General features: G+C 37.0%; 1 long non-coding RNA gene across 2 annotated transcripts; it reads left to right on the top strand.

Annotated features, from left to right (window-relative positions):
• The first annotated feature begins 2,213 nt into the window (after positions 1-2,213).
• LOC118619560 lies at positions 2,214-10,378 on the top strand. 2 transcript variants are annotated; one of them, XR_004957293.1, is made up of 3 exons: positions 2,214-2,257; positions 5,084-5,255; positions 10,271-10,378. It is a non-coding gene; the product is annotated as an uncharacterized LOC118619560 (long non-coding RNA). The 2 variants fall into 2 exon arrangements; XR_004957292.1 differs by lacking the exon at positions 2,214-2,257 and adding an exon at positions 2,954-3,052.
• The last annotated feature ends 10,262 nt before the right edge of the window (positions 10,379-20,640 follow it).

Genomic DNA, 20,640 nt, shown 5'->3' with positions numbered 1-20,640 from the left:
CTACTTTTTTATATCTTCCTCTATTTCTTTTTTCAATGACCTGTAGTTTTCTTCAAATAGGTCCTTTACTTCTTTGGTTAAGTTTATTCCTAGGTATCGTAATTTTTTTGGCGCGATGGTAAATGGGATTGTTTTTTCAGTTTCTCTTTCTGTGAGTTCATCATTGATGTACAAGAATGCCGTCGATTTCTTGACGTTAATTTTGTATCCTGCTACTTTGCCAAATTCACTTATTAAGTCTAATAGATTTTTGATGGAGTCTTTAGGGTTTTCTATGTACAATATCATGTCATCTGCAAATAATGACAGTTTCACTTCCTCCTTTCCAATTTGGATCCCTTTTTTTTTTTTTCATGTCTGATTGCTGTGGCTAAGACTTCCAGTACAATGTTAAATAAGAGTGGCGAAAGTGGACATCCCTGTCTTGTTCCTGTTCTTAATGGAAATGTTTTTAGTTTCTGTCCATTGAGTATGATGTTGGCTGTAGGTCTTTCATATATGGCCTTTATTATGTCGAGATATGATCCCTCTATTCCTACATTGCAGAGCGTTTTTATCAGAAATGGATGCTGGATTTTGTCAAATGCTTTTTCAGCATCTATTGATAGGATCATGTGGTTTTTATTCTTCATTTTGTTTATGTGGTGTATCACGTTTATTGATTTGCGAATATTGTACCAGCCTTGCATCCCTGGAATGAATCCCACTTAGTCATGGTGAATAATTTTTTTGATGTATTTCTGGATCCAATTTGCTAATATTTTGTTCAGGATTTTGGCGTCTATGTTCATCAGGGATATTGGCCTGTAGTTTTCTTTCTTCGTAGTGTCTTTTTCTGGTTTTGGAATTAGAATTATGCTGGCTTCACAGAACGTGTTTGGAAGTCTTCCTTCTTCTTGACTTTTTTGAAATAATTTGAGGAGAATGGGTGTTACGTAGTTCTTTTTTGAATGTTCGGTAAAAGTCCCCCGTGAAACCATCTGGGCCTGGGCTTTTGTTTGCTTGGAGAGTCTTGATTACCTCTTCAATTTCCTTAGTTGTTATTGGTCTGTTCAAGTTTTCTATCTCTTCTGGTTCCAGTTTTGGGAGACTGTGTGTTTCTAGAAATTTGTCCATTTCGCTTAGATTGTCGAATTTGTTGCCATATAGTTGTTCATAGTAGTTGTTAACGATCTTTTGTATTTCCGTGGTGTTGGTTGTTACTTCTCCTCTTTCATTTCTGATTTTGTGTATTTGGGTTCTCTCTCTTTGTTTCTTGGTAAGTCTAGCTAAGGGTCCATCAATCTTGTTTATCTTTTCGAAAAACCAGCTCTTTGTTTCATTGATCCTTTGAATTGTTTTTTTGGTCTCTATGTCATTTATTTCTGCACTGATCTTTACTATTTCCTTCCTTCTACTTGCTCTGGGGTTTTCTTTTTGTTTGCTTTCTAATTCTTCTTCTTCTTCTTTTTTTTTTTATCCTCACCCGAGGATATTTTTCCATTTTTTGTACAGATAGAGTGGGAGAGAGAGAGAGAAAGAGAGAGAGAGAGAGAAACATCGACGTGAAGAGACACATCGAGTGGCTGCCACCTGCACGACCAACCAGGGCCGGGGACAAACTTGCAACCAAAGTACGTGCCCTTAGCGGGAACCGAACCCGGGTCTCTCCGGACCGCAGGCCGACGCTCTAACCGCTGAGCCAAACTGGCCAGGGCTGCTTTCTAATTCTTTAAGTTGTGAGGTTAGACAGTCAATTAGAAATTTTTCTTGTTTTTTGAGGTAGACCTGTAGTGCTATGAACTTCCCTCTCAGAACTGCTTTCGCTGCATCCCATAGATTTTGTGTTGTTGTGTGTTCATTTTCATTGGTTTGCAGGAAGTTTTTAATTTCTTCCTTGATCTCCTCGGTGACCCATTCATTGTTTAATAACATGCTATTTAGCCTCCATGTGTTGAAATGTCTTTGCATGTTCTTGTTGTAATTGATTTCTAGTTTCATGCCATTGTGATCTGAGAAGATGCTTGATATGATTTCAATCTTCTTGAACTTGTAGAGATTTAGTTTGTGTCCTATCATGTGGTCTATCTTTGAGAATGTCCCATGTACACTTGAGAAGAATGTGTATTCTGTAGTTTTGGGGTGTAATTCTCTGTAGATATTTATTAAATCCATTTGGTCTAGTGTTTCATTTAGAGTCTCTGTTTTCTTGCTAATTTTTTGCCTAGAGGATCTATCAAGTGCTGTCAACAGGGTGTTGAAGTCCCCTGCTATGATTGTAAGTAGCTTTTGAACAATATATATTATGTTATTGCATACTACAGCAACCTTTTGAGGTATTAGTATCATCTAAATTTTACAGATAGAAAAATTGTGGCTCAAAGAGATTGTATAGCTTGCCCAAGGTTCCATACTAACAGTGGGTAGATAACTTGGCAACACTGTTGATTGCTTATCCAATTGACATTCCCTCTTTCCCTGCTAAGACAATGATAAATGGGTTCATTCTCTTCTAAGAGGCCATATTTTTCTAAAGATGCTTGGTCTCTCAGCAGGCTAATTTGGTGTATGTATAATGATGAACTTTAATTGGTTTATGTCAATCATGACCATCACATTATCCTTGTCAAAGAGTTTATTTAGGTATAGGCAAAGAGGACAAAGGAGAAGTTGGCTCAGAGGATTAGGCATGAAAAATTTTCTTTATTCTTAAAAAGGAACACAAAAAAGGAATTTTTAAAAATGCTCTGAACATTGTCATCTTCATCTTAGATCTTGGTGGTAGCCATTGTGAAGGATCCAAATAATGTTAGCTTCCCTCAGGGATGCTTCAACTTTTCCTCTGATTAGCAGATAGAGTGATAGCTAGTCCCTCTAGACAAATAAGGCAGAGTTGAGGCTGGTTGCAGTTATTATGTATGTATGTATGTATGTATGTATGTATTTATTTATTTATTTATTTTGACAGTATGTTAATTAAAGCTGGGCACAAGGAAACAAGAAAGAATTTAAGATAGAAGAAGCAACAGGAGAGCCTAGGCTGAGCTGCTTTGGCTCCCTAGAAATGGTATAGGTAAGAAATGAGCCTAGACTGAGCTGCTTTGGCTCACTGAAAAGTCAGAGAAAAGGGGGCTTGGAGACAGGTTCAGAGGGTTAGCCTGGGACCAGCTGCCACTGCCCGTTGCTCCCCTGGTTGCATGTCTAGTGGAGTACCTTAGGGTTTAGGAGATGCACGCCTGTGGGGGAAGAAGAGAGAGAAAGAAAAGGCACTGGTGTGCTCCTGGGAGGAAGAACATGCTAATTGCAGGTGCTTTGTTGCTGCTGTTGTTGTTTTTTTGTACGTGCCCCTAGCGAGAACCAAACCTGGGATTCTCTGGTCCACAGGCCAATATTCCAACTGCTGAGCCAAACCAGCCATTTAAAAGGTCCTGTCTGCCTCTGATTCTCTTCTGGTCTTAAAAGAAATTTTCAAGATCTTTTGATTGAGAGCCCGGTATTTTCACTGGTGTACTCTCCCCTGATAGTCTTGAATTCAAATCCTTGTCCACATCTCAGAAAACCCCACTCAAATTTTAAGCAGTTTTCTTCTTAGCCATTTAGCATAATGCCCTATACAGCTCCAGAATTTAGGAAGAAAATAGCCTGCACATATTAGGCTTAGTTTTGTGCCCTTCTGATACTACTTGGACATCAGCCTCTCAAGTCTCTACAACAAAGATCTCTGGTTTCTCTGTTCCCTAGCAGTGACCCTGAGCTCAGGCAAAGTTTAAGTCCTTAGCCTCTTGTCCTGAGTCCAGATTTGACAAATATTCCCCAAAATAAAAGAGGCTGCTGAAGTCAGCACATCTCTCCACAGTTCTCCTGGCTCTAGAATCTTGGGCCCTCTAGTCCCTATTGTATCAACAGCTTTTCTGATGCCTTTAAACATTAGAGGATTTTTAAATTTTACCAAGTTTTAAAAATTTTTTTCAGTGGGAGAACTGGTCAACTACAAACTTGGCCATGTATTACTCAGAAGTGGAAATGACTCTGTTGCATTTAAAATAAAGCAGATAAGCCCTGACCAGTTTTTCTCAGTGGTTAGAGTAGCAGTCTGAGAACCAATGAGTTTTGAGTTTGATTCTGGTCAAGGGCATGTACCTTGGTTGTGGTTCATCCCTGACCCTGGTCGGGTCGTGCAGGAGGCAACTAGTCAATGTGTCTCTCTCACATCAATGTTTCTCTCTCTCTTTCCCTTTCTCACACTCTATCTGATGATAAATAGAGAATAAAATAAAATAAAGCAGATAAGTAAAATGGCATTATTTTCTTATAATTTTTTATTATAAACATTTTCAGTAACACAGAAAAGTTGAAAGAATAACTGGTCAATATCATATACCCATCACTTATATTGAAAAATCATTATCATTTTGCTATATTTGCTCTACCATCTAACTTTTGCTGAACCATTTTAAAGTGATTTGCAAGAGTTTGGTACTTCCACCACAAATAATTCAGCAAGTACCTAAAAATAACAATATTTCCTTATACTATGATACTATAATACACCTAAAAAATGAACAAAAGTTCCTTATATCACCTACTAACTAGTCCATAATAAAATTTCTCATTGTCCCTAAAATACTACCTATAGCAGGTTCTTCCAACAAAGATAAAATCATGCATTGATTATTATGTTTCTTTTTATTTAGACTGCTCCTTATTTCTATCACATTAACAATGTGAAGAGGCTGGAACAGTAGATTCAGATTAAATAGTATTTTGTTAAGGACGTTACATAGATGATCTGGGTGGCTCATGTTGCATCATCTCAGCAGGCCCATGTTGTCTCATTGCTTCCTATTTGTAATGCTAATTTTGATCACTAGGTTAAGGTGCTGACAGACCTTTCCATTGTAGAAATATGTTTTTCCATTGTCCTTGCCAAGTCATCTGGCACCAAGCAAATGTCCTGATGCCCACCAACTTTTTACATAGTGAATTTAGTGTTTATTGATGATTCTTGCCTGAAAACAAAAATATTGAAAATTGCAGTGTAACATTTAATTCTATCATTCCTCCTTCAATTTATTATATGGTTTTTCTTTCTGTTTAAAAAAAGTTAGGACTTCTGATGAAGATGGCTACGTAGGTAAATGCTGTATTGCATTCTCCCACAACCACATCAAAATTACAACTAAGCTACAGAAAAACCATCATTCAAAACCACCTGAAATCAAGCTGAATGGAAGTCCTACAACTACGGAATTGAAGAAGAAGCCACATCAAGACAGGTAGGAGGGGCAGAGGCATGATGGGCTAGTCCCACACCCATGTGTGGCGGATAAAATCAGGAGGGATACCTTAGCTGTGAGATCCTTCCTGAGGAGTAAGGGGTCCTCGTCCCCCACCAGGGTTCCAATGCCAGAAAGAGAAGTCCCCATTACTTCTGGCTGTAAAACCAGTGGGAGTTAAGGTGAGGGAGGCTGAGTCTGCTGGAGCCCCAGGCAGCTCCTCTTAAAAGGCCTGCACATGGACTTACTCTGACTTGCTCACTCTAAACTTGGAGGGGAGGCAGTTTGAGAGCCGCCAGAGACACATAGGGAACAACAGAGTTGTTTGGCATTGGGGTGAGGGCTGGAGAGGCAGCTTTCTCCTGGACAGATGTGCTGTCAGAAGCCTTTACTCCTTTGGTGAGCCCTTCCCCCACAGGGCAGGCAGACTGCCACCATACCTGGGACTCCAGCAAGCTGGCTCACACTGTTTGCCCTGCCTTAGTGATATCCTGAGGCCCTGCCCCACCAACTTCCAGGCCCACCCAAGCTGTTGCCAGTTGCTTTACCATAGAAATGTCCTGTCTTGGATCCTGCTTCAGATATTCCTAAATTCTTTCAAACAAGCAGCATCTGGTCTCGGCGAGCCCCATACCTCTTGTTACGTGGCCCCAGGCATGGCACTAGATGGATCCAGGCTTGGTTCACAACTTGGCTTTTCTGGGGCACCTCCAAGCCCAGCACAATAAGCAGCTATCTGCAGAACACTTGGTAGCTCATGCTGGGTGGCCCCAGATAGAACACAGGCAATGACTGACTGACCTGGCTCCAGAGCCAGCACACCCAGTGGACAGCTTCAGAACACTGCGAAGCACCACCACCAAACCACCTCCACAAGTGACACACTCAAGGAATGAACTCAGTGAATACCAGTATAAATCTTGCTCTGTGTGGTGGACCCTTGCACAGCTGATCATCCAAGGTAGTCAGAGGTCAGTGGATAGTGGGCACAGCCAGTCCTTGCAGCAGATCAGCCTGAGTAAAACCCTCTCATTGATGTGCCAACAGCAAACAATACTCAATTACAACTGAAGGGTGTGAAGTCCACATGAGAGGTACACCTCGAGGGCCCAGCTGGGAGACTAGGGAGGCTGTGCCACTGGACCTTACAGGACACATACTACAATAGGTCACCTTAGGAAGCACAGGAGACATAGCAACTCTACATAATACATAGAAACAAACACAGAGAGGCAGGAAAAATGAGGAGACAAAGAAACACATCCCAAATGAAAGCATAGAACAAAGCTCTAGAAAAAGAACTAAATGAAATGAAGATAAGCAACTTAACAGATGAAGAGTTCAAAACACTGCTTATAAGGATGTTCAATGAACTTAGTGAGAGCTTCAATGAACTTAGTGAGGGCCTCAAGAGCATAAAAAGTTATTAGTCAGAAATGAAGGATGCAAAGTCAAAAATGAAGGATGCACTAACTAAAATAAAGAATAATTTACAGAAATTCAATAGTAGAATTAGGTAAATCAATTTGGAATACACAGAATTAAAAAACACCCAACCAAAACAGCAAAAAGAAAAAAGAATCCAAAAAAATGAGGGTAGTGTAAGAAGCCGCTGGGATAACTTCAAGCATAGCAACATTTGCATCTTGGGGGTGCCAGAGGAGAAGAGAGAGAACAATAAATTGAAAACCTGTTTGAAACAATAATGACAGAAAACTTCTCTAACTTGGTGAAGGAAACAGACATACAAGTCCAGGAAGCACAGAGAGTCCCAAACAAAATGAACCCCAAGAGGCCCACACTAAGACATATCATCAAAATGCAAAAGGTTCAAGACAAAGAGAGAATCTTAAAAGCAGCAAGAGAAAAACAGTTACCTACAAGGGAGCTCCCATAAGACTGTCAGTTGATTTCTCAAAAGAAACTTTGCAGGCCAGAAGAGAGTGACAAAAAATATTCAGAGTGATGAAAAGCAACCAAGATTATGCTATCCTGCAAAGCTATCATTTAGAATCAATTGACATATAGTTTCCCAGACAAGAAAAAGCTAAAGGAATTCATCACCACCATACAATTATTATATGAAATGTTGAAGGGTCTTTTTGAAGAAAAAGATAAAAAATATAAACAAAAAAATGGTAATAAATACATATCTATCAACTATTGAATCTACAAACAGAATGAACAAGCAGAACAGAAACATTCTCATAGATACAGAGAATATTTTGTTGGTTGTCAGATGGGAGGGGGGTTAGGGGAACGGGTGAAAAAGTTGAAGAGATTAAGAAGTACAACTTGGTTGTTAGATTGACAAATCTCAAAGGGAAAAGCTTTGGGGTGTGAGAATAAATAAACCAAAGAATTTATATGTGTGTGTGTGTGTGTGTGTGTGTGTGTGTATATATATATATATATATATATATATATATGCATAACCAATGGACACAATTTGGGGAAAGACAGGAAGACAGGAGGGGGGTGGGAGCAGGGAGGAGGGGGTCATTAGCAGAAAAGAGGAACATCTGTAATACATTCAACAATAAAAATAAATTATAAATAAATAAAATAAATTTAAAAAGTTAAAAAATTTTTTCACCTTAGCTGAGGAACTATATAAGCTCCTCCCAATTATAGATGATGAATTCTAGTTTTCTTTTAATTACCAATTTTCTGAATCAGGAGATGATGTCACCTTTAAGGCTGGCCAAAAAAAAAAAAAAAAGAGTATGTATTCATTAATTTATTTACTATCAGCATAGACTTGTGGATTTTTATTTATTCAATGTATTCAATGAATTATAATCATTATTCTTCATTTTAAGTTATGTCAAATATTACCACTGATAGCTCCTCTCAGTTGCCTTGCATACCATGTTTAAGTAAATCTGTGCTTTCTGGAACAATAAAATGTTCTATTCTCACCTTGTATTTACTCTAGCCATTTCTCTAAGTCCTGATTTCCTTAACTTGGTATATGGAACCAAAGATAACTGGGCTAATGATGCTCATTACTACAAGGATGGCATTGCATAAAAATCTTTTAAATGGACAAAGATACTATATATCTATTTTAAAAATTATGAATCTTTATTGTTATCTCCATTTAACATTACAATTTTTTTTAAACTTCTTTGATGTTGTATTTGTTATCTTTTTGATTCCACTGAAAATCTTGGCCCCTAGTAAAATATTTTCTAATTTTCTCTGTTTTACAAATACATAAAATGATTTTAAAATTATAGTACTGTTACCATTAAATCTTGAGATACATGCCACTAAAAATGAACAGTCAAAAGTCAACTGAAGTAATTCTTTGTACTGGATGATTATATTACCAATTTGATATATTCTTACATTACAATTTGATTTTGTTTGTTTGTTTGTTTTTGAGTGTATAAATATTTTCATTGCCTTCTATTCACCCCATTGATGAAGGAAACATTCTAACCCTAGAATTAGGAAAGTAGCTGAACACACATACTTGACACTAGACAGATAAGACAGACAGTTTATTAGTCACATACACTCAAAACTCCAGTGGGGAAGGGCCCTGTACTTCATGCAGGGCCACATAGGGGTTACACTCTGGAACAGCGTTGGCAACCAGGAGCTGTGGCTGGCAGGCTTTATAGTATCAGGATGGTGGGATGCTGCTGGTTCTTGTGGGAGGATGTGATTTGCTTGACTGAACAATTCTTTGGGCTGGCAGAGACCTGAAACTATCTAATGGAAAATAAACAGTAATGGTGCCTAGTTCCTTTGATAATGAGTGCTGTTTGACAGAAGGACCTTATCCACAGGGAGCAGAGTGAGGAGGGAAACTTCCAGTTCAAGACCCCCTGATTTTACCAGATGTCAAGGCAGCACATAATTTCAAGCTTAACTTAGGTTTTATACCATAATAAAACATTAATGTGGTTCAGAAGTTAAAACTATATAAAATGGAATCCTCAGAGAAGTAGTATTTCCATTCTTATCTCTTCCACTCTATTTCCTACATAGGCCTATTTTCTTAGTTTCTGATTTATTTTTCTAGTGTTTCATTTTGAAAATAAGTAAATAAGCAAATCTCTCTCTTTCTACTATTTATCGATCGATCGATCTATCTATGTATCATCTATCTATCATCTACCTATCTTTTTCTTTTCCTTTCCAACCAGAAAGCTTACTTATATACATTGTTTTGCATCTTGCTGTTTTCATCAACAATACTTCATATTAATACATAGAGATCTCTCTCTTTTTTTTTTTTTTTTTACAACTACATAATACATCATTGTGTGGAAGTAACCATAGTTTATTCAATCGGTCCTTGATTTTAGTAGAACTCTAAGATGTTGAGTCTTTTGATAATACAAATAGTGCCATATGAATAACATTGCACATGTTATTTTGTCTTTCTGGGGGAATATCTTCCTGGCAGAATCTAAAAGTGGGTTATTGAGTCAAAGTGGAATTCATGTAAAATTTTGTTAGATATTTCCAAATTTCTATTCATGTGGAGTTGTGCTATATTTTACTTCCAAATCATAATGTATGTCTCTATTCCCTCATCACCAGAGTCTGTTTTAAAATTTTTATTTTGTTTTTGCCAATATAAGGAATTTTATATCAGAGAAGTTTTACTTGTATATCTCATCTAAATTAAATTTATGGATCTTGTTGTGCATTAATTGTTATTTACATTTATTTTTCTCTGACATGTTTGTTCAGTTCTTTTGCCTAACATTTCCATAGATTTCAGGTCTTTTTTTTTTCTAAAATTTTAAGAGCTCTTTATAGAATGATGAGATTTGTTCTTTTTATAATGTAAATACTTCCACTTGGACATTTAAAATTTTTTATTATGATGTTCTTTGCTATACAAAATATTTTTATTTTGATATATTCACAGTTTAAATATTTTCCTTTATTATTTCTGGATTTTCCCACTTCCATGTAAAAGATTAATTCATCCATATTTTCTCAAAGTACTTGTGTGACTTCTCTTTTTTTTTTTTTTTTTTTTTTTGCAGTTAGATCTCTGATCCATGTGGAATTTACCCTGGTACATAGTGTGAAGTATGGATTCAATCTTAACTTTTTCCAAATGGTTAGTTAATTGTCCCAGTATTTGTTATGAAAATGTCTATTTTAACAAATGATTTGATATGTAACCTTTATCAAATATTAAATTTCTACATGTACTTTTAAATATTTATCATGTTTATCTCTCATTGCTATATTCATTTGATGAAATGGTTAGAAATGTTCTTTCTTGACCTCTGCTCTGAAATAGTTCAAACAGCATTGGGTGTATTTAGTCTCTGGAGGTTTAATAGAATTTCTGTAAAACCATGTTAATTGGCTTGGTGTTTTGGATGGGTTATAACTTACTCTATTTGTTTTCTAGAATTTTTTTTTTCTCTCAATCCTCTCTGCATTCAGTATTGATAAACACTCTTTTCCTTGAAAATAATGTATTTCATCTAGGTTTTCCAATTTATTTCTATAGAGTTGTTCAAAATAATCTTTTCTTATTTCTATAAGTAATAATGCTCCTTTTATCATTCCTTATTTTGTGCAATTGTGCTTTTTATTTTTATTTCTTTGGAGTAGCTAGCTAATAATTTTCTTATTTTGTTGATTTTTGCAATTGTTCAAGTCAGATTTTTTAGATTTTTTTTTTTTTATCCTCACCCGAGGATATTTTTACATTTTTTTTTGTACAGATAGAATGGGAGGGAGAGAGAGGAAGGGAGAGAGAGTGAGAAACATCGATGTGAAGGGACACATCGAGTGGCTGCCACCCGCACGACCAACCAGGGCCGGGGACAAACTGCAACCGAAGTACGTGCCCTTAGCGGGAACCGAACGCGGGTCTCTCCGGACCGCAGGCCGACGCTCTAACCGCTGAGCCAAACTGGCCAGGGCAGATTTTTTAGATTTTTAAAAGACATTGAGAGAGAGAAAGAGAGAGAGAGGAAAAGAAAGAGACAAAGAGAGGGAGAGAAGGGCAAAAGAGAGAGAGAGATTTGTTGTGTCACTTATTTATGTATCCATTGGTTGTTTCTTGTACGTGCCTGACCAGAGAACAAACCCGCATTCTTGGCATATTAGAATGAAGCTCTAACTAACTGAGCTACTCATCCAGGGCCTCAAGTCAGTCTTTTTGAAAACAAACAAACACACCTGTAAATAATCCTCCAGCTCTATTGTTTCTCAGGATTGATTTGGTTGTTTTGTATCTTTGGTGGTTTCATATAAATTTTAGGATTATTGTATTCTGTGAAAAATATCATTAGAATTTTTATAGGGTTTGCAGCAGATCATTAGATTGCTTTGGGAAGTGTGGACATTTTACAATATTATTTCTTCCAATCCATGAGTATACAGTATCTTTCCATTTATTTGTGTTGTCTTCAATTTTGTTCATCAGTGTCTTATAGTTTTCAGTGTACAGGTCTTCCACATCTTTGTTTAAATGTACTCCTAGGTATTTTATTCTTTTTGAAATAATTGTAAATGGGATTGATTACTTAATATTTCTTTCTGATAGTGTATTATTGGTGTATAAAAACAAACTGAGACTTCCGGTCAAAATGGCAGCTTAGGTAAATGTGGTACTCGTTTCTTCCGACAACCATTCCAAAATTACAACTAAACTACAGAACAAATATCCTTCACAACCGCCTGAAATTGAGCTGAATAGAAGTCCTACAACTATGAAAGTAAAGAAGAAGCTATATCGAGGCTGGAATGAGGAGTGGAGGTGCAGACGGGCTGGTCCCACACTCACATGTGGCAGATAAAAATTAGGAAAGATACCTTGGCTGGGAAAATCCTCCCTAAAGAGCAAGAGGTCCTCATTCTACACCAGGCCCCCAGCTCAGGTTCCAGTGTGAGGAAGAGAAGTCTCCATAACTTCTGGCTATAAAATCCAGTGGGAACTGAGGCTGAGTGAGGCTGAAACTGCTGGAGCTTCAGGCAGTTTCTCTTAAAGGGCCTGCACATGGACTTACTCAGACTCGCTCCTTCTGGGCTCCAACATTGGGGAGGCAGCTTGAAAGGCACCAGAGACTTACTGAGAAGAACTGAGTTGTCTGGCATCAGGACAAGGGCTGGAGAGGCAACTTTCTTCTGGACAGATCTGCTGTCCGAGGCCATTGTTCCTTTGGTGAGCCCTTCCCCCATGGGACCAGCAGGCAGAACCATATCTGGGACTCCAGTAACTTGGCTCACACTGTTTTCCCCACCCTGGTGATTCCTGAGGCCCAGCCCTGCCCAACTTTTGGGCCCACCCAAGCCGTTTCTAGTGGCTTTACGGTAGGATTGGCCTGTTTTGGCTCCTGCTTCAGATTTCTCTCAAACAAGCAGCACCTGGCCTCAGTGAGCCCCATACCTTTAGTAAGCGGTCCCAGGCCTGGCACTTGAAGCAGCCAGCCTTGGTTCACAGGTGGCTTTGCCTGGACACCTCCAAGTCCAGCACAAGAAACAGCCATCAGCAGATACCTTTGTAGATTATGCCTGCTGGCCCCACGTAGAACACAGGCAATGACTGACTGACCTGGCCGCAGAGCCAGCACAACCAGTGTAAGACCTCATTGAAGCAACATCACCAGACCACTTCCACAAGTGACACACTCAAGGAATGGACTCAGTGGGTACCAGGGCCCTGTTGAAGTAAGTCTTGCTCTGTGTAGTGGACCCCCGCACAGCTGATCATCCAAGGTAGTCAGAGGTTGGTGGTCAGTGGGCATAGCCAGTTCTTGCAACTGATCAGCCTGAGTAAATCCCTCCCATTTATGTGCCAACAGCAATCAAGACTCAATTACAAGAGAATGGTGTAAAGTCCACATAAGGGGTGCAACTTGTAAACCCACCTGGGGTGATCAGGGAGGCTGTGCCTGGACCCTACAGGACACCTACTATAACAGGCCACCCTAGGAAGCCTAGGAGACATAGCAACTCTACCTAATACATAGAAACAAACACAGGGAGGTAGCTAAAGTGAGGAGACAATGAAACATGTCCCAAATAAAAGCACAGAGCAAAACTCCAGGAGAACAACTAAATAAAATGGACATAAGCAATTTAATAGATACAGAGTTCAAAACATCGGTAATAAGGATTCTCAATTAACTTAGAATTTAAAGGAATTTTGTGAGAATGTCATGGAACTTAATGAGGACCTCAAGAGCATGATAAAGAACCAGTCAGAAATTAAGGATGCACTACATAAAACAAAGAATGATTTGCAGGGGATCAATAGTCGAGTAAATGAAGCCAAGAAACAAACCATTAATTTTGAATATAGGAAGCAAAAAACCCCAATCAGAACAGCAAAAAGAAAACAGAATCCAAAGAAATGAGGATAGTATAAGGAACCTGTGGGACAATTTCAAGTGTACCAAAAATTGCATCATGGGAATGCCAAAAGGAGAAAAGAGAGAGCAAGAAATTGAAAACTATTTGAAAAAATAATGACAGCCCGGCTGCTGTGGCTCAGTGGTTGAGCATCGACCCATGCACCAAGAGGTCACCACTTTGATTCCTGGTCAGGGCACATGCCTAGGTTGTGGGCCAAATCCCCAATGGGGGTCATGTAGGAGACAGCCAATCGATGTTTTCTCTCATTGATGTTTCTATCTCTCTCTCTCTCTGCCTTCCTCTCTTTAAAAAAAAATCAATAAAGAAAAAAAAAAAAAAAAAAGAAATAATAATGACAGAAAACTTCCCTAACTTGGTGATGGAAACAGACAAAAAAGTCCAGGATGAACAGAGTCTCAAACAAGATGAACCCAAAGAGATCCACACCAAGAGAAATCAGCAACAAAATGTTAAAGGTTAAAGACAAAGAGAGAATCTTAAAAGCAGCAAGAGGAAAGCAGTTAGTTACCTATAACAGAGCTCCCATCAGACTTTCAGCTGATTTCTCAAAAGAAACTTTACAGGCCAGAAGGCAGTGGCAAGAAATCTTTAAAGTGATGAAAAGCAAGGACCAACAACCAAGATTACTCTGTCCTGCAAAGCTATCTTTTAGAATCGATGGCCATATAAAGAGTTTCCCAGACAAGAAAAAGCTAAAGGAGTTCATGACCACCAAACCAGTATTATATGAAATGTTGACAGGTCTTCTTGAAGAAGAAAAAGAAAAAAAATATATGAACAATAAAATGGCAATAAATACATATCTATCAACAATTGAATCTACAAACAAAATGTACAAGCAGAACAGAAACAGACTCACAGATACAGAGAACTTTTAGTTGGTTGCCAGATGGGAAGAGGGTTGGGGAAATGGATGAAAAAGATGAAGGAATTAAGAAGTACAAATTGGTTGTTAGACTGAGGAACCTTAAAGGGAAGGGGGGAGGTGGGGCAGGAAGAGAGAAACCAAAGAACTTATATGCATATATGCATAACCAATAGACACAGACAATAGTTGGAGATGACAGAAGGGGGCGGCAGTGGGGAGAAGGGAGTGAAGGGGAAAAAAGGAGGGGCATCTGTAATATAATCAACAATAAAGATACATATAAAAGGAAAAATAAAAACACAACTGATTTTTGTATATTGCTTTTGTATCTTGCAACTTTACTGAATTAGTCTTTATTAATTCTAACAGGTTTTTTTTTTTTTTTTTTTTGTGGAGTTTTGAGAGTTTTTAATATATAATACCCTATCATCTGCAAATAGTGACAGTTTTACTACTTTTTTTCTTTCCAATTTAGATGCCTTTTATTTCTTTTAATTGCATAAATTATTATGACCAGGACTTCCAGTACTATGCTGAATAAAAATGGTGCAAGTGGGCATATTGTCTTGTTCCTGATCTTAGAGGGAAAGCTTTCAGCTTTTCACCATTGAGTATGATGTTATCTGTGGGCTTTTTATATGTGGCCTTTATGTTGCTGCATGTTCCCTCTACACCCATTTTATTTAGAGTTTTTAATATAAATGGATGTTAAATTTTGTCAAATTCTTTTTCTATATATACTGAGATGATCATGTGATTTTTATCCCTCATTTTGTTAACGTGTTATATTGTGTTGATTGATTTGCAGTTGTTGAACTATCCTTGCAACTTGGAATAAATCCCACTTTACAGAGTATTATTCTTTTAGTATATTATTGATTTCAGTTTGCTAATATTTTGTTGAGAATTTTTGTATATATGTCTGTCAGGGATTTTGGCCTAAAATTTTTTGGTGTCTTTGTCTGATTTTGGTATCAGGATAATGCTGGCCTTCTAAAAATAGTTTGAAGTATTCCCTCTTCTTCTAATTTTTAGAAAAGTTTGAAGGATTGCTATTAATCCTTCTTTGAATAGTGATAGAATTCATTAGTGCAGGCATCTGGTCCTGGAATTTTGGAAGATTTTTTTGTTTGTTTTTTGTTTTTAATAAGCTGAAGGCCAAGAATCTATAACTCTTAGGGTATATTGGCAGTTAAAAAACAAGTTCAGGATCAACTGTAGAATTATTCTTGTTTTTTGTTTTTATTTCATCAATCCCGCTACCTCTCTCCCCTTTGCAACCATCAGCTTGTTCCCTATATGGGTCTGTTTCTGTTTTGTTATATTATTATTATTTTTAGATTCCATATATAACTGAAATTATACAGTATTTGTTTTTCTCTGTCAGACATTTCATTTGGCATAATATCTTTTAGGTCAATCATTTTTGTTCTAAACGGCAAATTTTATTTTTATTATTGCTGAGTAATATTTCACAGTGCTTGTGTGTGTATCACATCTTTATCCATTCATTTATAAATGGATACCTAGGTTGCTTTCATATCTTTGGCTATTGCAAATAGTGTTGCAATGAACAAATGGGTGCATATACTTTTTAATTAGGAAGGTTTTTTCATTACTGATTCAGCATTCTTAATAGGAATCAGTCTATTCAGACTTTCTATTTCTTCATGTCAGTTTTGTAAGCTGGTATGTTTCTAAGAATTTATCTAATTCCTCTAGATTTTCTGACCGCACACTTTTGCTGATTCAGAAAATGCAGACTAGTTCAAAAATTGATTAAAGATGGCCTAAAGTCTGGATAATTAAATCACTGATAAGTTATGCAACCTTCAGGTACTTACAGATATACAAACCAAGTCAACAATTATTGCCTTATTTCACAAATAAATGAGAGCATTTTTATTATGTACTATTAATAACACATAAATGGCTGCTTTGAAAGTACTAGAGGTACATGCAAACAATTTATTTAAAGCTCTAAAATACTAACATTTATATTCTGTTTTTCTGGTTTATAAGTAATGTAGTTTCATTGCTAAAATTTGAAAACTTAGAAATTTGTAACAAAAAAATAATAATTATATCACTTAGAAATAAATATTTGAAATGTTTTATCATATTTCCCTGAGACACTTCTGTGTATATATTTATATATAGTAAAGTAAAAGATTCTTTATGTACCATTTATATCCTATTTAATAATTTAACAAAGTTTATCATCATACTCTGTCTTTAAATATTTTTATTTATTTTTAATTAATTAATTTTTTTTGTTAAAGATGTTTCTCCTTTTCCCCTTGCTGATTGCCCCTCCCTATCCCTCCCTGCCCTATCCCCAGCTTTGCTCTCCATGTCCATTGTTCATGCATACATGCATATATGTTTGGTAGTTTATCTCTCCACCACCACCCCTCTTCTGGGGATTGTCAGTCTAGACCCCACTTCCACGTCTCTGGGACTACCCCATTCCTCAGACTGTTATGTTCATTATATTCACAAATAAGTGAGATCATATGATACCTATCTTTCTCTGTTTGGCTTGTTTCGCTTAGGATAATACTCTCCAGGTCCCTTCATGTTGTCTCAAAGGATAAGAGATCTTTCTTTCTTACAGCTGCATAGTACTCCATTGTGTATATGTACAACAGCTTTTTTATCCATTCATCTACTGATGGACATTTGGGCTGTTTCCAGATCTTAGCTATTGTAAATAGTGCTGATACGAACATGGGGGTACGTATATTCTTTCTGATTGGTGTTTCAGGCTTCTTAGAATATAGTCCTAGAAGTAGAATTACTGGGTCAAATGCCAGTTCAATTTTTAACGTGGTGAGGTAAAACCATATTGTTTTTCATAGGGGCTACACCAGTCTGCATTCCCACCAGCAGTGTACTAGAGTCCCCTTTTCTCCACACCCTTGCCAACACTTGTTGTTTGATGATTTGTTGATGGTGGCCGTTCTGACAGGTGTGAGGTGATACCTCATTGTTGTTTTAATTTGCATCTCTCTGATGATTAGTGATGTTGAACATTTCTTCATATGTCTCTTGGCCATTTCTATGTCCTGTTTGGAGAGGTGTCTATTTAGTTCCTCTGCTCATTTTTTAATTGGGTTCTTTGTCTTCCTTTTGTTGAGTTGTATGAGCACTCTATATATTTTGGAAATTAACCCCTTATCTGAGGTATTATTGGCAGTGATGCTCTCCCATACAGTGGGTCCCCTATCCATTTTGATGGTTGTTTCTTTTGTTGTGCAGAAGCTTTTCAGATTGATGTAGTCCAATGTGTTCATTTTTTCCTTTGTTTCTCTTGCCTTAGGTGATGTACCAATGAAAATTCTGCTGTGTATGATGTCTGAAATTTTGTTGCCTACATATCCTTCTAGGATTTTTATAGATTCACGGGTCACATTTCAGTCTTTTATCCATTCTGAGTGTAAGCTGATGGTCTAGTTCATTTATTAAGTAGGCTGTCTTTACTCCATTGTATGCTCTTGCCTCCTTTGTCAAATATTAATTGAGCGGAATGTCTTGGGTCCATTTCTGTGTTCTCTATTCTGTTCCACTGGCCTATATGCCTGTTCTAGAGCCAATACCAGGCTGTTTTGAGTACAGTAGCATTGTAATATAACCTGATATCTGGTATTGTGATCCCACCCACTTGGTCCTTCTTTTTCAAGATTTCAGTGACTATTCGGGGTCTTTCTTGGTTTCATATGAACTTTTGAAGTATTTGTTCTAGTTCTGTGAAATATGTTGTTGGTATTTTGATGGGGATTGCATTGCATCTATAGATTGCTTTGGGTAATATGGACATTTTAATGGTGTTAATTCTTCCAATCCATGAACAAGGTAGGTGCCGCCACTCTTTTATATCTTCCTCTATTTCTTTTTACAATGACCTATAGTTTTCTGAAAATAGGTCTTTTATTTCTTTGGTTAAGTTTATTTCTAGGTATCTAAATATTTTTTGCTGCGATGGTAACTGGGATTGTGTTTTCATTTTCTCTTTCTGTGAGTTCATCATTGGTGTATAAGAATGCCAGTGATTTCTTGATGTTAATTTTGTATCCTGCTACTTTGCCAAATTCATTTATTAAGTCTAGTAACTTTTTGATGGAGTCTTTGGGGTTATCTACGTATAATATCATGTCATCTGTGAATAATGACAGTTTCACTTCCTCCTTTCCAATTTGGATCCCTTTTATTTTTTCTTCCTGTCTGATTGCCGTGGCTAAGACTTCCAGTACAATGTTAAATAAGAGTGGCAAAAGTGGGCATCCTTGTATTATTCCTGTTCTTAAGGGACATGCTTTTAGTTTTTTCCCATTGAGTATGATGTTGGCTGTAAGTCTTTCATATTTCACCTTTATAATATCGAAATATGATCCCTCTATTTCCACATTGCTGAACATTTTTATCAGAAACGGGTGCTGGATTTTGTCGAATGCATTTTTAGCATCTATTGATATGATCGTGTGGTTTTTATTCTTCATTTTATTTATGTGGTGTGTCACATTTATTGATTTGTGAATATTGTATCAACCTTGCATCCCTGAAATGAATACCACTTGATCATGGGGATAACTTTTTTTGATGTATTACTGGATCTGATTTGCTAGTAGTTTGTTCAGGATTTTGGCATCTATGTTCATCAGGGATATTGGCCTGTAGTTTTCTTTCTTTGTAGTGTCTTTTTCTGGTTTTGAAATTAGAATTATGCTGGCTCCATAAAATGAGTTTGGATGTCTTCCTTCTTGAATTTTTTGAAATAGTTTGAGGACAATGGGTGTTAATTCTTCTTTAAATGTTCAGGAAAACTCTCCCATGAAGCCATCCGGGCCTGGGCTTTTATTTGCTGGGACAGTCTTGATTACCTCTTCAATTTCCTTAGTTGTTATTGGTCTATTCAAGTTTTCTATCTCTTTCTGGTCCATTTTTGGGAGACAATGTGTTTCTAGAAATGTGTCCATTTCACTTATATTGTCGAATTTGTTGCCATATAATTGTTCATAGTAGTTGTTAATGATCTTTTGTATTTCTGTGGTGTCAGTTGTTACTTCTCTTTCATTTCTGATCTTGTGTTTTTGGGATCTCTTTGTTTCTTGGTGAGTCTAGATAAGGGTCCATCAATCTTGTTTTTTGTTTGTTTGTTTTTTCGAAAAACCAGCTCTTACTTATCGATCATTTAAATTGTTTTTTTGGTCCCCATGTCATTTACTTCTACTCTGATCTTTACTATTTTCTTTCTTCTATTTGCTCTGGGGTTTCTTTTTGTTTGTTTTCTAATTCTTTAAGGTGTGAGGTTAGATAGTCTATTAGAAATTGTTCTTGTTTCTTGAGGCAGGCCTGTAGTATACTATGAACTTCCGTCTCAGAACTGCTTTCGCTGCATTCCTTGAATTTTGGGTTGTGTGTTCATTTTCATTGGTTTCCAGGAAGTTTTTAATTTTCCTTGCTCTCCATGGTAACCCATTCATTATGCAATAACATGCCATTTAACCCCCATGTGTTCAAATGTCTTAGCATGTTATTGTTGCAACCGATTTGTAGTTTCATGCCATTGTGATCAAAGGAGATGCTTGATATGATTTCAATATTCTTGAACTCGTAGAAATTTAGTTTGTGCTCTAACATGACCTGTGGTCTATCTTTGAGAATGTCCCAAGTGCACTTGAGAAACATGTGAATTATGAAGTTTGGGGTGTAATTCTCTGTAGATATCTATTAAATCCATTTGATCAAGAGCTTCATTTAGAGTCTGTGTATCTTTGTTAAATTTTTTTCTAGATGATCTATCCAGTGATGTCAGCAAGGTGTTGAAGTCCTGTGCTATCATTGTATTGCTGTTGATTTCTTCTTTGAAGTTCTAGAAGATTTTTAAAATATGTTGGTGCTCCTATATTGGGTGCATATATGTTTACCAAGGTTATATCTTCCAGCTGGATAGATCCTTTCAATATTATGTAGTGGCCTCTTTGTCTCTAGTTATGGTCTTCATTTTGAAATGTATTTGATCAGACATGAGTTTTGCTACCCCAGCTTTTTTTTGTTTCTGTTTGTTTGAAAGATTTTTTGCCATCCCTTCACTTTCAACTTATGTGCATCTTTTGTTTTGAGGTGGGTTTCTTGTAAACAACATGT

Source organism: Molossus molossus, unplaced genomic scaffold, assembly GCF_014108415.1.
Source record: "Molossus molossus isolate mMolMol1 unplaced genomic scaffold, mMolMol1.p scaffold_m16_p_7, whole genome shotgun sequence".
Lineage (NCBI taxonomy): Eukaryota > Metazoa > Chordata > Mammalia > Chiroptera > Molossidae > Molossus > Molossus molossus.
Note: the sequence above shows the minus strand (reverse complement) of the source record. Positions and strands in the feature narration are given on the sequence as shown.